At 39.2% G+C, this 3,560-nt stretch overlaps 1 long non-coding RNA gene across 1 annotated transcript in view; it reads right to left on the bottom strand.

Annotated features, from left to right (window-relative positions):
* Nucleotides 1–1,343: 1,343 nt before the first annotated feature.
* Nucleotides 1,344–3,560, bottom strand: part of LOC104915009 — a 6,035-nt gene continuing 3,818 nt past the window's right edge. The window contains exon 3 of the long non-coding RNA XR_796209.2: nt 1,344–1,792. This is a non-coding gene — a long non-coding RNA (uncharacterized LOC104915009). The remainder of the gene's footprint in view (nt 1,793–3,560) is intronic.

Here is a 3,560-nt window from a genome sequence, read left to right as displayed (position 1 = left end):
CTAAACAACTAGGACTTGTAATAAACTGGTCAGGCTGACATTTGACCCACTGTGTCTTAATCTCTCCATCGTGTATACATATATAAAATAATCTCCACTCCCTCCTGTAACTGGAGCAAGACAACTTCCCAGTTGACTGGGATTCTCCATATTCCCAAGATTGTTCATAACTGTGAGAGTATTCTCACAGTAATACAGGCCAGCACTTTCAGTACTCTGGGATATACCTCATCAGGCCCCATAGACTTACGTGCATTCAACTGAAGCAGGAAATCCTGAACAAGCTCAGCTTCAGCTGGAAGCTTATTTCTCACTCAAACATGGTATTCCAGCCCAGGGCTCCATGAAGCCAAAAGAAGGCATTAAATATTTCAGCTTTATGTTCACCCCTTTTGTGAGGTGACCTTATCAATTAACTGAACAGTTTTCTATATTCTTCCTCTCACTGTTAAACATACTTTAAAAAGACTTTCTTGTTGTTCATCACCACAGCACTGTTGTTCATCAACTACAACTGAGCTTTAACTGTATTCATTTTCTCCCTGTAATAGCAAACATCATGTCTATAATCCTTCTGTCTACCCAGGCTTTGCTTCCAAGGTTCATGCATTTTTTTTCCCCTTATGAAAGTTCCAAGAGAAGTTTCTCATCACCGAGAGAACATTCTGTCCCACTTACTTCACTTCTGACACACTGGAACTGTCCATGCTTCCTCCTGCTTTCATAAAAGGAGGTTCTTAAAATATGAGCAGTATTTATGAACCTCACTGCCTTCAAAAGTGGGTTTGCAGGATACCTTACTGTTTCTGTGAGCAATTCTGCTTTCCTAAAGTCTCAGGTAGCTGATAGATTTTTGCAAATAGCAAGGATTTAAAACTTAAAGATTTCATGTACACTTTTCCCATGACAGCCACTAATCAATTCAACTACAAGAATTCTCTATTTATAGGCAAGAAATCTAGGAAGATAGCTTTCCCAGTTGGCTCTCTCAGTAGATGTAAAAAAAAAAAGTTATCCTCAGCATACTTTGTAAATTTCCTGGACTTGTTCATGTGCGCGGTATGATTTTCCCAGAAAACACCTGGAAGTTGAAGTTGCCAATCACAACAAGGGAAACTGATCTAGAGATTCTTCTAATTTTTTTTATAGTATTCTCTATCCTGTCAGTCCTCATGTGTCACTGATATCATGCTGGCTTGGTGATTTGTAATAGACTCCCACAGTAACATCTGCTTTATTAGTTTTTCCCTAAGCTATCTCCATAGTCTCTCATCCATGTACTCTCCAACCGCAGCATCATATAGTTGAACCCCTTTTGCATACAGCGTTACCTGTCTGTCTGACCTGACCTGCCTATGTTTCCTGAAGAACCTATCATCACCTATCATAGCACTTCAAGCACAGGACTCTTCACACAGGTTCAACAAATTGTAATGATGTTGTAGCATTGCAACTGAACCAGGCTTTTAGCTCCTCTTATTTATTTTCATACTGCATGTACTGGTATACAAACACTTCAAGAGTTCTCCAAAGTACTCAGTAAAACCCTCACTAGCTTGCTGTCAAACATGACGTGCTATTCTATTGCTTATCAGTTGTAAACCTGATTTTCACAATGTATCCCTTCAAACCATATTGAAAGCTTACCTCTTTCTTTCAATACTGTTCCCCTCAACTTGAAGAGTAGAAGGGAGCACTGCCTGCCCTCTTGATCCTTCTATCCATCTCCGCAAGGCCCTGAAGTCTTTTTGATCACCGTTGGATTTTTCAGCATGGCTTTGTTGCTACCTACCTGAAAAAAAAAAGAAGAGAAGAGGAGATAATTATCCAAGGCTTGTGCCCAGCCAGGAAGTTTCCTGGTAACAACCTTAACCCAAATCCCAGGTTGCCCAGGACTCAGTCCAATGCGGCCTTGAACAAGTTTCTTCATGAAGGAGAATCAGAAGAAAGTTACAAAAAGTAGACAACATGTCTAGAATGTCAATGTCTCAGCTAACAGTGATTGCATATAAGATACACAAGAATAAGGAAGAATTGGAAAGGGGGAGAAACAAAGTGAAATTTAAGAAAAGTAAGAAAAATGCTGCAATTTTGGCTGCTGCATTGGCTTGAATACAAACCTCCTCTGAAGAAAGGTTTTTTTTCCAAGAGAATAAAGATGCATGTCCTAGTTTTACCTGGGATGTTTTGGCTTTCAGTGTATATTTTGATAACCCACTCATTATTCTAGTTGTTGTTGCTGAGTAGTACTGCACAGAGCCAAGGACATTTTGTTTTCTCAGCTTCTCATACTGTTCTGCCTGTGAGGGAGGCTGTGGGGAAACAAGGAGTTGGGAGGGAATGGAATCAGGACACTTGACCTAAATTGGCCAAGGGGATATTCCATATTATATGACATCATAACGGAATAAAGACTGAAAACAGAGAAGTTAGTGGGGCAGCATGACTGGGGATTGGCAGGGGATCTGTTAGCGGGTGATGTGAAATTACTTGTGCATCACTTTTCTTTATATGTATGTATATATATACGTGTGTGTGTATATCTATATTCATATACACACTCACAAATATACAGATACATATAAGTGTATACATATACACAAGTATATGTATTTATTATTATTGTTTTCATAACTATTATCCCTTTTTCCTCCCTTCTTCCTTCTCCCCCCCTCTCCCCTGCCCCATCCCCCCCTGCTCCCCCCACACACAGTTCCCTCCTCTGTCCCACTAAGAATGAATTGTGAAGAGGGTGATCAAATAACTGTGCGGTGCTTAACTACTTGCCAGGTTAAACAACAGTGCAGAAGATGATGAGGGCAGGAGGAAATTTAGGGAATATGATCCCTCTGAAGAGAGATCTGTGTGCAAATTGCAGGGAAAGGGGACTTTGAAAAAAAATCAATGCCCAAAGTGACAAATAGCAAATTGGATAACCCCATCTGTACACATTCTGAAGGCACATTTTACTTAAGATTGATACAGAAAATTTGTATTGATTTGGGATTGAGAAACTAGATGCCCTTAAAGAATTCCTGGTTTCAGAAAAGCTGCAGGATAACAGTTAAATTCTTGGTCAACAGAAGAGCAACATGTTCTGTACTAAATAGCTGAAAAGGACCAAAGAGCAAATTTCCTATGTCAGTAACTGTGCTACAGGAAAACATGAGATCAAACTTTTCTTTCAACTGATTAAGTGTGAAACTGGAAATAAAATACTTACACCTGAATTTTTCTATACACCAGGATGTCCATTACCTCTAATGAGAATAGATTTATTAAAAAAAAAAAAAAGGGAGAACATGTAACTTTTGATCAGAACAAAGTTGGAGTATAATACATACATTATATCTTCCTAGAGGCAGATATAATTGAAGAATGTGAAGAGACAGCTATCAGCTTATTGAACATTCTGGGGACAGAAAAACATGGAGTACACAGAAGAAAGCACAAAGAATGCAGAAAATATTATTTGAAATATCTGAGGGACAAAGAAAACTGGGATTTGTAAGAAAGAAGGTAACCTGTGAGATCCACACTCTCCCCCTCGCCATCCCATC

The sequence above is a fragment of the Meleagris gallopavo genome, chromosome Z (assembly GCF_000146605.3).
Source record: "Meleagris gallopavo isolate NT-WF06-2002-E0010 breed Aviagen turkey brand Nicholas breeding stock chromosome Z, Turkey_5.1, whole genome shotgun sequence".
NCBI lineage: Eukaryota > Metazoa > Chordata > Aves > Galliformes > Phasianidae > Meleagris > Meleagris gallopavo.
Note: the sequence above shows the minus strand (reverse complement) of the source record. Positions and strands in the feature narration are given on the sequence as shown.